Here is a 14,364-nt window from a genome sequence, read left to right as displayed (position 1 = left end):
GTGTTTGCTTCAGAAACTTTACTATAGTTCATATAAACAAGCTGCTGTGTAGCCATAGGGGCAGTCATTCAAGCACAGGATACACAGTAGATCACAGATAAGTACTACTATAGTTTATATAAACAAGCTGCTGTGTAGCCATGGGGGCAGCCATTCAAGCACAGGATACACAGTAGATAACAGATAAGTACTACTATAGTTTATATAAACAAGCTGCTGTGTAGCCATGGGGGCAGCCATTCAAGCACAGGATACATAGTAGATAACAGATAAGTACTACTATAGTTTATATAAACAAGCTGCTGTGTAGCCATGGGGGCAGCCATTCAAGCACAGGATACACAGTAGATAACAGATAAGTACTACTATAGTTTTTATAAACAAGCTGCTGTGTAGCCATGGGGGCAGCCATTCAAGCGCAGGATACACAGTAGATAACAGATAAGTACTACTATAGTTTATATAAACAAGCTGCTGTGTAGCCATGGGGGCAGCCATTCAAGCGCAGGATACACAGTAGATAACAGATAAGTACTACTATAGTTTATATAAACAAGCTGCTGTGTAGCCATGGGGGCAGCCATTCAAGCACAGGATACACAGTAGATAACAGATAAGTACTACTATAGTTTATATAAACAAGCTGCTGTGTAGCCATGGGGGCAGCCATTCAAGCACAGGATACACCGTAGATAACAGATAAGTACTACTATAGTTTATATAAACAAGCTGCTGTGTAGCCATGGGGGCAGCCATTCAAGCACAGGATACACAGTAGATAACAGATAAGTACTACTATAGTTTATATAAACAAGCTGCTGTGTAGCCATGGGGGCAGCCATTCAAGCACAGGATACACAGTAGATAACAGATAAGTACTACTATAGTTTATATAAACAAGCTGCTGTGTAGCCATGGGGGCAGCCATTCAAGCACAGGATACACAGTAGATAACAGATAAGTACTACTATAGTTTATATAAACAAGCTGCTGTGTAGCCATGGGGGCAGCCATTCAAGCACAGGATACACAGTAGATAACAGATAAGTACTACTATAGTTTATATAACAAGCTGCTGTGTAGCCATGGGGGCAGCCATTCAAGCACAGGATACACCGTAGATAACAGATAAGTACTACTATAGTTTATATAAACAAGCTGCTGTGTAGCCATGGGGGCAGCCATTCAAGCACAGGATACATAGTAGATAACAGATAAGTACTACTATAGTTTATATAAACAAGCTGCTGTGTAGCCATGGGGGCAGCCATTCAAGCACAGGATACACAGTAGATAACAGATAAGTACTACTATAGTTTATATAAACAAGCTGCTGTGTAGCCATGGGGGCAGCCATTCAAGCACAGGATACACAGTAGATAACAGATAAGTACTACTATAGTTTATATAAACAAGCTGCTGTGTAGCCATGGGGGCAGCCATTCAAGCGCAGGATACACAGTAGATAACAGATAAGTACTACTATAGTTTATATAAACAAGCTGCTGTGTAGCCATGGGGGCAGCCATTCAAGCGCAGGATACACCGTAGATAACAGATAAGTACTACTATAGTTCATATAAACAAGCTGCTGTGTAGCCATGGGGGCAGCCATTCAAGCGCAGGATACACAGTAGATAACAGATAAGTACTACTATAGTTTATATAAACAAGCTGCTGTGTAGCCATGGGGGCAGCCATTCAAGCGCAGGATACACCGTAGACAACAGATAAGTACTACTATAGTTCATATAAACAAGCTGCTGTGTAGCAATGGCGGGAATTGAAAAAAGGCTACATGGCACAGGTTAAGTAGTGGATAACAGATGAATCCATTATGTTCTACAGAGCTTATCTGCCATCTGCTGTGTAACCTGAGCCTTTTCTCCTTTGAATGGCTGTCCCTATTGCTACACAGCAGCTTATTTATATAAACAATAGTTGTGTTTCTGAAGCAAACACACCAGTTTTACCAGTGCAGCTAAACTGATCTCAGATGCTTTAAAATGGCAAACAAAACCTGAAACCATTCAAACGGATAGACGAATAGCCAAAATGTCAGCCAATGATCCGCTCCAGGAAGATGAAAGAAGGGGTAAAGTTACCTGTGAGTAATGTTACAATTAGAAGACGCCTATGTGAAGCCAAGCTATCGGCAAGAAGCCCCCCGCAAAGTCCCAAAAAGATGCGCTAAAGAGCTTACAATTTGCCAAAGAACACATTGACTGACTTAAAGAGAAATGGCGCAGCTTTTTGCGGACTGATGAAAGCAAGATTGTTTGTTTTTGGGTCTGGGAGCCGCAGTCTCCCCTATCCTTATTCCTCTCCACTACCATCTCAATGTATTGGAACAATGTTCTGTTTTGTGACAACTGCACATGCGCCGAAAATCGCGAAAATTGCCGAAGCGCTAGTCTCATTCCGAAGATTACCGAAGCTGCTGAAGATGGCGCCCGCCCGGAGGGGTGAGTAAAGAGTTCGGGCCATTTGCCCGGGGGGGGGGGGAGGCAGCTAGGCTGGGGGGAGGGGGGTCTATGTAGGCTACGGGGGGTAGGGTTTTTTTTAAGGGTTTGTTTCTCCTTTAAGGGGCAGGTTTATATCGTTTGAATTGGAAATTAAAATTTTTGAGTTGGATTTTTGGTCAAAACTCCCAAATTCAAGTTGGGAATAATCCAAATTTGAGTTTTATCATACATGGACCCTGGGAACAATTAGAATTCGACTATTCACCACCTAAAACCCTCCAAGTTCATGTAGAAGTCAATGGCAGAGGTCCAGAGAAAAAAAACTTGATTCGATTCGAGTTTTTGGGTCGGTAATATTCGTTCGGGTTTTAAGACGTTTGAATTTTTTTTTAACCTCCCAGTCAAATTCTGAGTATGTTCGAATTTATTAGAGTAAAAAAAATTAAAAATTCACATGAATTAGAAATTTGACCTTTGATAAATGGGCCTCGTAATGTTTAAGTGCAACTACTCATTTTAATGCTTTTATTTTTATTAATGATTCAGCAAAGCTTCCTCATTTGTCATTTGCAGCGTAAAACCTGCACATTTAAAGCCCCTTAAGGTTGTCTGGCCATATGGTGTGTTTTGTGCTATTAATGCCACAGGCTTCACTAAAGGCCTATTTATCCTTTATAGCTGGATCCCCATTGGCTGCGTCTGATTCCTGCTCTTAAGGCACATGCCCTCGCATGAAGCTGCTTTTCTCTGACCGCAAATGATTGCATTAAGCCAGGGAAAGCCGGCTCTGCATTTATTGCATTAGTCTGAAGTTAGCATGAAATGGAAACTGTTAAAGATTTTAAGTCATTTTAATGTCAATCTTAACTCTGCTTTATCCTCTTCATGTAAGAGACACGTGCTTGGAAAACTGGGTTTGTCTTCTGACGATTTTCCTTTAAAGGGGAAGTTTGCCGGACTAAAAATTTTAATTTGCAGCGACATTTCAAGTGTAGAGTAATATAACGTTTTCTTTTATTTTAATGTTATTCGTAAATGTCGTTACTGTTGAAGCAGTATCTGCCAGTCCCTGCTGTTTGCTGAACTGCTGCTCCTGACTAAACGTACCACTGAAACAATATAGCAATAATGAGTTCTCCTGCAGTCCATGCCTTGCTTGCTTCTGTGATTCATACAAGGCAATGTATTGTGGGAATTAGGGTCTTGGCTGTGTACAGCAAAATTGATAAAGGGAAAGTGACACTTTTCCACCGTTAGGGTAGGACTACACGGACATTTTTGGCGCGATCCGAGGTGCTGCGACAAATCGCATGCGACGGAAATAAAGTAAGTGGATGCATTGTCGGAGGAAGTCTCAGTGTTGATCAGACGCAATATGACTGTCGAATGCAGACGCAGTGCAGCGCGTCGGATCAACGATGCGACTTCATACCGACATTTCTCTCTCTTAACTTATTTCCGTCTAGGGTTGCCACCTTCTCTAAAAATAAATTTACCGGCTGGTGAGGGGGCGGGAACAAAAAGTGGTGGGCCGTGATGCAAACGGGGGCGGAGTCACGCACAGTGCCGCAAAGGGGGTGGAGCAACACACGTGATGGACAGATACCTGAAAAAAAAAGTTAAGTACTGAGCGAATTGGGGACATGCCAAGGGCTTTTTATTAAGGGTAATACAAATTACCAGCAACTACATTGCCGGTGGCAACCCTATTTCCGTCGCATGCGATTTGTCACTGGCGTTTTGTCGCAGTGCGTCTGATTGCACCAAAAACATCAATGTAGTCCTACCCTTAGGGTCAGGGAACATGCTCAGATTCGGGGAGATTAGTCGCCCGGCAACAAATCTCCTCTTTTTCGGGGCGACTAATCTCCCAGAACTCCTCCCCGCCGGCTAGAATGTAAATCGCCGGCGGGATGGCACTTGGATCGCTTCGTTTTCCAAAGTCATCTCACGAGGAAACTTCGGGCGACTTCAGAAAACAAAGTGCTCCGAGTGCCATCCCGCTGGTGATTTAGATTCTAGCCGACAGGAGGCAGTTCGGGGAGATTAGTCGCCCGAAGAAGAGGCGATTTATCGCAGGGCGACTAAACCTCCCCAAATCTAAGCGTGTGTCTTGACCCTTATCCGTCACCATCCCTTTAAAAATAAACTATCTGACTGCTTTCCAAAAGTTTGTATCGGTCGCAATACACCTATTAAAGGTGCTCTTGGAGGGCAGACCAATGTCCTGTAGGCAAAGTGTAAACGATGGCCCAGCCTATTGGGAATTTGTGTTTATACAGAAACTTGACAGAAACTGCAGCCAGGGTTGCCATCTCGCCCCTTTAATTCCGACTCCATAATGAATCTACAGCCTGCATGACTAGTTAGCAATTCATTTAGATAAATGCAGGATGTGGATTCAATATATGGCGGTATTAAAGGGGTGAGATTGCAGCCCGAGCTGCAGCGCAGGTCTTAAAGGGGTTGTTCACCTGTAAGTTAACTTTTAGTATGTTGTAGTATGGCCAATTCCAAGCAACTATTTTTATTGGTCTTCATTTTATAGTTTAATTATTTGCCTTCTTCTGCTGACTCTTCACAGTTTTCAAAAGGGAGTCACTGACCCCATCTAAAACAAATGCCCTGTAAGGCTACAAATGTATTTTTATTACTCCTCTTTCTATTCAGGTTCTCTCTTATTCAAATAGTGTCTGGTTGCTAGGGTCATTTTGACCCTAGCATCCAGACTGTGGAAATTGGAAACTGAAGAGCTGTTGAATAATTAGTTAAATAGCTCAAAAACCGCAAATAATAATAACAAAATTAAAACCAATTTTAATCTCAAAATGTCCCTCTCTACATCATACTAAAAGTTAATTTAAAGGCGAACAAGCCCTGCAATGGGGTTGTGGGAAGGAAATGCTGGCCATGCACTAAGGGAGGAACTCCGCGGTGCGGCTCAAGCCGACACGTCGCCATGCGACGAATTGCATGCGACGAATCGCATGTGACGAATCGCATGTGACAAAATGCATGTGACGTGTCGGATGTTCTGAAGATAAAAGGAAGTAAAGGACAACGCAGCTTCATCCGACTGTTCATTTGGGGGTATAGTTTTCCTTTAATGTTACTGGTCTTTTAAGGTAAGAAAGCAGCCGGGGCCATTGTAGCTCATGCTCTTAGCCTCCGACCTCTTGGAAACCTGGCCCCTGGCTATTTGTTGCAGTCTGTATATAGTTGCTGCTTAAGACCGTACTTGTTTTAGGTGTCCTATCACCCTTTTTTTTCTTAGCTATATGGTTAAAGGGCAGTGTTACGCTCTGTATATTATCTCAGCTTCTCATTATACCACTATACAACAGTGCTATATATATATAGTGAATAAAGTACCCCCTAGTGTAAAATATAAGGATATTATAAGTCAGCGAGGAATTCCATGACCATGCTTTTATACAGGTCATGGAACTATGAGGTTTTTTCTAATATCCTTATATTCTCCAAAAAGGGGTACTTTATTTATTATAATACACTAGTCACCGTTTATAAGGATATTCATGGCTTCTGTGTATTATATTCATATAATACATAAAAGCTATGAATATCTTGTATATTATATCCTTATAAACAGTGAGTTCTGATGTCATCGGTAATAAACGGTGCGTTCTGATGTCATTTCTGTCACATGATTTACTAAAACGTGTTTATTATAATAAATAAAGTACCCCCAGTTGTAAAATATGAGGATATTAGAAGTTACTTCGGAGTTCCATGACCTGTATAAAAACACTCGGCTTTCGGCCTTGTGCTTTTATATGGTCATGAAACTCCTCGGTAACTTATAATATCCTTATATTTTACAAGAGGGGGTACTTTATTCACTATATAAATGCATAGAGAAAATGGGGCCCCATTTGGTTCAGAAATATCCAGCCTACAGCTCTAACCACCTTAGTATCTTCTTTCAATTTTCAACTACGTTCCACGCACAATAAGTAATGCAACAATAATTAAACCATTAGGGTTAGGTTCTCTTTTAAAGACCATTAGTGGAAAACCAGTCAAGTTGTTCGTTCGTTTGGGTCGTGCTGGTCCAATCGCCACCTCTATTGTGCTGCCTTTCATTCGGGGTGTGAATAATTCATTTGGAAAGAGAAACATATAGCGTTTCCCGTGACCCTCATTTAACAGAAGAGGAAACATGCAATTTTAATAGCAGGGAGCAGCACTCTGGCTAATCCTTGGCACAGAGATGGGCAGATTGATGGCTGCTGGTATCTCACTTGGAATGATTAAAATTGCATTATGCTCACTGCGCTTGCCATTGTTAATGCCTCCTAGGGGTATTTTTTAAATAGTATTTTTAGGCATGTATACCTCCCAGCATTCCTCATTTAATCCTGCGCCCTGTCATGTCCAGTTACTCTGCTGCCCCCTCTGGATCCTGCCTAAACCCTGCCATTTTTTCTATAAATATGTTTCTTATAGGTCTGTGAACCAGGATAGACCTGCCTAAATTGGGAGGTATAGGAGTGTGTCACTTATATAAAGGCCACTTGTTTGATAACTGACTCTAGACTTGCACAGGATTCCACTGAATATCCCTTCTCCATTAAACACTTGTAAACTATTACCTTACTCTTGGGGTTATAAATACCCTCCGAAATATTCTGCCCCAGGTGCCATTTACCTTTAAACAGCTTTTTTTTAATAGAACATTTAGTAAGCCTGATGCCAAAAGAAGTAGTAGGGTATTTATTGACCCTGTTATGCATCATTGATGAGCCTTCAGCTGATGAAAGGCCTGCCTGTTATTAATTACTAACAGATACTTATTACATTTACGGGTTACTGTGAATTGGAATTCCGAGCAACCCCCAGACATCAGGACCTTCCATGCGCAGTCAGTATGAGGTTTCCTTACAAGGAAACATTCTGCTGGATTCATTATGCCTTTAAAGGGGCTTCCAAACCAAAATTTGATTAAAGAGGCCCACATAAAACAGATACCCCTAATATACCAATCACAGTTCTTCAAAAAGTATGAATAAATGCAATTTTTTATGCTGAAATCCAGCTGTTTAACAGTTCTTCTCTTTCTGCATCATTTGAAATCCTGGCAGGGAAGGAGGGACTAAACACTGACGTTACAAATTGTAACAACTTCTCCACAGCTTACAGACAGGAACTACATAACCCACAATGCATTGCACTGGGATGTTCCTTTCCTTATTGAAATCACATGTGCAGGGAATTGTAGTGGTTGGAGGATGCAGGCTGAGGACAGATGGCTGTTGATACAAAGTAACAGTAGTCAGTCAGCTCAGCAAAGTAGTCAGACAGATCAGCAGGAGAGCAGGGGGCTGGGCTTAGGGAACTGTTCCAAACAATTAAAATAAAGATTCTATAATGCCCTAGACATCAGCTCACCCTGAAACAAATGTGGCATGCCCCTCAAATGGTTAAAAAAATATTAAAACAAAAATATTTAACAGTTACAACTTTTTAAACACAATCCTACTTTTTTTGATTTTTATACCTTTTTGGCATACAGGATATGGTCACTGACAAACGATTGAGGGGATGTAGCTTAGCAGGAAACTCTGGCGAAAGGGCTAACACCATGGAAAATTTGCACTTTGGTTAATATGAGGAGTAACAATCGTTCGCCTGAGTTAGAATTCGCCTGGCGAAAGGTTGCGAAACTTCGTTAGCGATGTACTTTTTCCCTAGCGAATTGTCCTCTATGCCTGTTAGCAAATTGGCGATGTCCCTGCGGATGAGATTTCCAGCAAATTTTTGCTAGCGGTGGCAGCTTCGCCTTTTAGAAAATTTGCCCCTTTGCAGGGTCGGAACTAGGGGTAGGCAGAGTAGGCGCCTGCCTAGGAAGCAATAATGGGGGGGGCACACTTTTAAGGGGAATTTTTTTTAAACCCTGGTTTGCTTGGCCTTCAATAGTTTTTCAATTTTATAAACCGCTGTTCCAACACCCCCCTCTTGCCTGTGATTCGTACTGCGGGTAGAAGCACTGCCCACCTCCCTCTTGGCAGCTGCTGGCACAGGTACATATTTGTGGGCAATATGATGGATTTTTTGGCTGCCGCTGGCACAGGTATATGTGGCAATAGGGTGTCTGCTGGCATAGGTACACAGATATTTGGGGTAATATGATGGATTTTTTGGCACCTGCTGTCACAGGTACAAATTTGAGGTGATATGATGGATTTTTGGGCTGCTGTTGGAATAGGTACAGATACAGTTGGAGGGGGGCACTGATGGAAGATCTTGCCTAGAGCGCCAAAATACCTTGCCCCTTTTGTCTATACCTCGTGCTGGATGAGCGCTGGTTTCTTTCCATAATTTCGGATTGGATTTCTGTACAAGTCTGAGGGAGAACACACACCTTTGGGAACCGGCAGAGGGAGTGGACTACTGGAACCTTTGATATCCTTTTTATTGGCCAAAATACCTTGGCCCAGCCCTGCCCCTTTGTATTTGTGTTGCTCAGCCTGCAACCCTTGCGTTTGTTTACAAGGAAGGCTAAAAGGTTTACAGTTCTACTTCACCAGTTCGTTTTTTTGATGGGCAAGCAAGTGGAAATGAATGAAGAATGAAGAATCATGGTTCCAAAAGTGAGCCACCCCCATGGAACATCGCTAACGACCATAGTCATGTCTGCTTGAACTGCCTGGAATGCCGCACACTCCTACTCCTGGCTCGTGCCATGGCCAACCCTAGGACTGCTCTCTGCCATTTGTTTCAATTTAGTTCTGCATTTTCTGCAAGACAATAATGAGAGCATTGTTTGATCTGCTTTCTGTAGCCACAGGCTAGATGCAGCCTACTTGCTCTTGACTGCGGAGATAAATAACAATATGAGCCTAGTCCGTGCCCTCTGAAGAATCTGCTGTATCACATTGCATTGCTCTCGGTAACACAGGTTAAATAGTGGATTCAGTGCATCCCTATTTAATATAGACCATGAAATCCTGATACAAGCTCAGAATGACCGTCTCCCATAGGCTGCATTTCATTCAAATAATCCAAAATTTTAAAAATTATTTCCTTTTTCTCTGTAATAATAAAACAGTCGCTTGTACTTGATCCCAAAGATATAATTAATCCTTATTGGAAGCAAAACCAGCCTGTTGGGTTTATTTAATATTTACATGATTTTCTAGCAGACGTAAGGTATAAAGATCCAAATTACGGAAAGGCTGCGTCCCATTATTAAATTACAGTTATGGTATCTGTTATCCGGAAACCTGTTATCCAGAAAGATCAGAATGCCCGTCTCCCATAGGCTCCATTTTATACAAATAATCCAAAATTTTAAAAATGATTTCCTTTTTCTCTGTAATAATAAAACAGTATCTTGTACTTGATCCCAATTAAGATATAATTAATCCTTATTGGAAGCAAAACCAGCCTATTGGGTTTATTTAATGTTTACATGATTTTCTAGCAGATTTAAGGTATAAAGATCCAAATTATGGAAAGGCTGTGTCCCATAGACTCCATTTTATTTAAATAATCCAGATTTTTAAAAATGATTTCCTTTTTCCCTGTAATAATAAAACAGTAGCTTGTACTTGATCCCAACTAAGATATAATTAATCTTTATTGGAAGCAGAATCAGCCTATTGAGTTTATTTAATGTTTACATGATTGGCAAATTACGAAAAGATCTGTTATCCGGAAAACCCCAGGTCCCTAACATTCTGGATAACAGGTTCCATACCTGTATTCAGCTTTTTGTTCAGCAGCCTTTTCAGATTGGAATTTCAGCAGCCTAATTTACCCTAGCAAGCAGTCTGTTTTGAGTGAGAGACTGCAATATAAAAAGGAGAGGGCAGGGTCGGACTACTGTCCAGGGCCCCCCTCCGAGTGCGCGCACATGAAGGCGCCTGGGTGCCTGGTGCCAAGCGCATGCACAGAAGGCGATGCGCAGACACTGGGAGAAGGAGTGAATAGAACAGCATAATAATAATAACATTAATGGGCTTTCTACTTCAAAAGGTCTGGAATGCAAATGGAATTCTATGGAAAGTTTATATCTGCTGTGGGCTCTATATCTGCTCAGTATTGTGGCCTTGACCCTCCTATAGATGCGATGGTGCTACAACACTGAATAAATGATTGCAAATGCAAATGATTTTATAGTTGTCGTGCATGTTACAACACAAGTACCATATAATGTAACAGGCAAAAATGTATCTGGTTTATGTGTTTTTATTTCTGATTTTAGGGTACTGCTTTCTACTCTGCCTTATCCTTTTACTGTGACCAAAGTATCAGCAGCATGATACAGCTATCCCATGCCTTCGTTTGCTTTGTATATATTTAACAACATTTGAGTGAAGGATTATATATTTCATAATATATTGCATATTACCTTGTCATGATGCTCAGTGGCTACACTGAATCTGCAGAATAAATCACAGTTTGCTGTTTTTTTTTTTAAAAAACGAACAATATTCTGTCGTATGAAAAAAGTGCTTGACTCTGCTGCCATCTGCTGGAAAAAACAGGCATTTAATTGGAATGAAAGTATTGGGCAGAAACTAGAAATGCTCTGAAGATCGCCCCATTATCTTAAGGAGCTTAGGGACCCACTCACTCAGAAACCAGTGCATTCGACATCAGAATTTAATATTCAGCCTTCTATGCTGGCCCGGATTTGAAGGCCACAAAGGCCCGGGCCTAGGGCGGCAGAATTTTAGGGGGCGGCATGCAGCCCAACCACACCCGCATTGGTTTGGAAGCACTGGGGATTTGCAGAAGATACAATAGTTTTTAAAAATTCCTGTGCACCAATGCCCAGTACTCAGGACCTGATGCTGCAAATTTGCTCATGTGCACAAAGGTAGCGGAGCGGAGGGTGATGATTAGTTGCCCAGAGCAGAGCTGAGAATGTAAGGCTCAATGCCTCACTGACTACATAAGGTGCAACCTAGGCGGTGTGATTGAAATGTCTTCCCGCTGGCCTTGGGTTTTATGGTTAATGCTTGGTATCAAAATGAGGAGTGGTCATATGTTTCCTTTTTTGACTCCATATAGACTCCAGGGGGGTAGATGTTGCTAGAGAGCCTGAGGCCTCAGTAAAATCATAACCCTTGGGAAGAGTCCTGCGCAGAACCAATTTTTGAGACCCCGAACTCGCAGCCTGCGACCCGAACCGCAATCCTCAAGTTTACCCCCTATCATATACTCGATCCTATCAACTGCCTTATCTGCAACCTGATCCGCATGGTGACTGGTTGACTGATGGGGGTGTCATTCAGAAGGGCACATTTACTAAATTCGCTAGCGTCATTTCAGATTTACTAACGGTCGCTGTCGTTATTTTGTAGCGAAGGAGATAGACTCTAGTGGTACTTTTCTCCCTAACACAAGGGACGTAACTGCGCAAATTCACTAAGATGCAGATTTTACTGAACGTTACCTCTTGCGCCAGACTTGCCTTCACCACCTCAGACCAGGCGAAGTGCAATACATAGGAGTTCTTCAAAAATATTTCTTCAAATAAAAATTTTATTTTATCAAGCTTCCCTGGGCTTGTGTAGTGTAATGTATTGGCTGCAACGTATACGTCCATTTAACTTTAACTTCCGCCGCATGCAAATTAGCCAACGCTAGCGCAACTTCGCCAGCGTTCAGCGCACTGGACGCAACTTCAGATTTTAGTGAATTACCATTGTCCTGGCAAATCTACGCCTAGCGAAGTGTTGCGATGTGAGCGAAGCCGTTGCTGGCGACTATATATGCCCCAGAGTCTTGTCTTCATTAGTTGTTCCCTGGACAGCCAGTGGCAACCCTAACTGTGACTCGCTCTTGGACAGAGGCTGGCACACCAGGAGGCAGACTGGGCAATGAAATTCTACACTGTCTTATGGGACAGTTGGGATGCACCAAATCCACTATTCGGTTCAGGATTCGGCCAGGATTCAGCCTTTTTCAGCAGTATTCAGATTCGACAGAATCCTTCTGCCCGGGCCGAACCGAATCTTAATTTGCATATGCAAATTAGGGGCAGGGAGCGAAATCAAGTGACTTTTTGTCACAAAACAAGGAAGTAATAAATGTTTGACCCTTCCCACCCCTAATTTGCATATGCAAATCTAGATTTGGTTCAGTATTCAGCCGAATCTTTCACAAAGGATTCGGCCGAAACCCAAAATTTCGGTGCATCGCTAGTTTATGAGCAGACCTATGCTTCACTCAGGAGAAACAGTATGGGGTTATTTCCCCAATTGACATGGGCCAGAGTAGGGAAATCACTTTGTTGGGACGAAATCTCCCCAAACCTGACAGTAAGTTTAAAAAAAAAAGAAAAAAAATCCTTCCCTCATGTTTGCAAATTTCAGTGTAGCTTTTTTTTCCCTTCAAGGTGTAAGTCCCAGTAAGCCACAAAGGGATTGGATAGTTGTTGGATGAACTTCCTATCTCCTATCCAATCACATTGCAGCTGTATCTGACTGGATTTCCACACTGAGGGGGAAGCAGCACATGGATTGGTTAGGCTGGAGGGTGAACTTTGACCCTCCCTTCTATCCAATCACCTTACAGCTGTACTGGGACTAGAACTAGGGGGGAGCATGGACTGCAGAGACAGAAGAAATGGGGAATAACTATGGTGAGTTCTGGAGAGCAGCAGGTTACAATACAGGGAGGAGGGGAGAGTATAAAAGATAAAAGCACATGAAAAGAGATAGAAGCTGATGGGAGACTAGTGGGACAAAGGTGTAATAGACGAGTGCTGGAAAGACAAGGGGTTAAACAGAATGTGGCTCTGTGAGGGCTGCAGAAAGTGCAAGAAAGAACGGCAGATAATAAAATGAACATAAAAAGGATGATGGAGTGGGGAGCAGGCTCAGCAAGGTGAGTGGATGATAAAGAGCAGTAACCAGTAAAGTTATATAGTGAATAAAGTACCCCCTCATGTAAAATATAAGGATATTATAAGTTACTGAGGAGTTTCATGACCATATAAAAACACGAGGCCGAAGGCCGAGTGTTTTTATACAGGTCATGGAACTCCGAGGTAACTTCTAATATCCTCATATTTTGCAACTGGGGATACTTTACTATAATACAAAAATTTCAGTGAGTCATGTGACAGAAATGACATCAGAACTCACCGTTTATAACTGATGACATCAGAACTCACCGTTTATAAGGAAATAATTTACAAGATATTCATGGCTTTTGTGTATTATATATATATATATATATATATATATATATATATATATATATTGTAGTAAAATCTCCGGTCAGTCCTCCATAGTATATGTAATTCGAATGAAGAACAGCACTTGCCATAAATGCTCAAAATTTGTATTAAATAGTAAAACAGTTACATCATTCTTTCTTTTTTTTTTAAACCCTGGTTTGCTTCAGTTTTTCAATTTTATAAACCACCTGTTCCAACCCCCTATTGTCCATGATTCGTACTGTGGGCAGAAACACTCCCCACCTCCCTCTTATTTGGGGCAATACGGTGGATTTTTGGCTGCTGCTGGCACAGGTATAGATTGGGGACAATATGAGGGATTGGCTGCTGGTGGCTCAGGTATATGGGCCAATATGGTGTCTGTTTGCACAGGTATACAGATGTTTGGGGCAATATGATGGATATTTGGCTCCTGCTGGCACAGGGGTAATATGATGGATTTTTTTAGGCTGCCGATGAGTTAGGTACAGATTGGGGGTAACAATATGATGGATGTTTTGGTTTATGCTGGCACAGGTACCGATTGTGGTTTTGGGGGCAATCTAAGGGATTAACTGCTGTTGGCACAGGTACAAATGGGGGCAATATGATAGGTGCTGGCACAGGTACATGGGGCAATATGAATGGTAAAGTGGGAAATGCTAATGCAGGACCGGGTGAGGGGGCACTGATTGAATCCATTGC

The sequence above is a fragment of the Xenopus laevis genome, chromosome 4S (assembly GCF_017654675.1).
Source record: "Xenopus laevis strain J_2021 chromosome 4S, Xenopus_laevis_v10.1, whole genome shotgun sequence".
Taxonomy (NCBI): domain Eukaryota; kingdom Metazoa; phylum Chordata; class Amphibia; order Anura; family Pipidae; genus Xenopus; species Xenopus laevis.
The sequence above is the reverse complement of the archived record's forward strand: the minus strand, read 5'-3'. Positions refer to the sequence as shown.